This window comes from Misgurnus anguillicaudatus, chromosome 23 (assembly GCF_027580225.2).
Source record: "Misgurnus anguillicaudatus chromosome 23, ASM2758022v2, whole genome shotgun sequence".
Classification (NCBI taxonomy): domain Eukaryota; kingdom Metazoa; phylum Chordata; class Actinopteri; order Cypriniformes; family Cobitidae; genus Misgurnus; species Misgurnus anguillicaudatus.
In genome coordinates, this window is record NC_073359.2 from 32807681 (window position 1) to 32808448 (window position 768).

Here is a 768-nt window from a genome sequence, read left to right on the forward strand (position 1 = left end):
AAAATGAATCCGACTGATCAGGAGTCCGAAGGGAGGAGTTTGCACTGATGGACGATTTTCAGCGTGACGCTCGAGTCTGTACCAAAATATGTCCCAGTGCCCCCTCTTAGACTCGTGTTAAAGTTTCCTAAGGTCTGCACTACATGATGTCATCAAAGTGTGGACTCTCCCCTTTTTACATATTACTTATTTTATTTAACATTAATTTACCCATGAATCACTTAAATGAGATTTGAATCTTTTACAACTGCGTTCTGTAAAAATACCGCTATAGTTGGTCCACAAACGGTTAACAAATCTTAAAAAAAATTAAGTTTATAAAGCTCTAGTTTGTGAAATAGATTTAAATATATTTTTCCCCCTCTCTATATATTTGAAATCAAATAAGATTTGTCAAAAGTAATCTAAATGTAATCCAAAAGTAGTCCGATTACGTTACCAACGATGTGTAATTTAAGAGATTATATTACTGAATACAAATTTTGTCATGTAATTCGTAATCCGTAACGGATTACAATTCATAAGTAATCTGCCCAGCTCTGGACGTGTTTTATGCGCCACGCTCTTTGTTTATTTCGAGTGCGTCGGAAATACTGCAACCCACTTGCAAGATTACAGCATGACATGGCAATATTAAAGGACTGGAAAAGAAAAGACACACTGACTTGTCAAAAGGGTGCCAGTTCCAGCTCGACAGATAAAAGAGACCGAGATACACAACTGAAACTGACCCTCTGAAACTCCCCAGTTTCTCGCTGACGATCACTT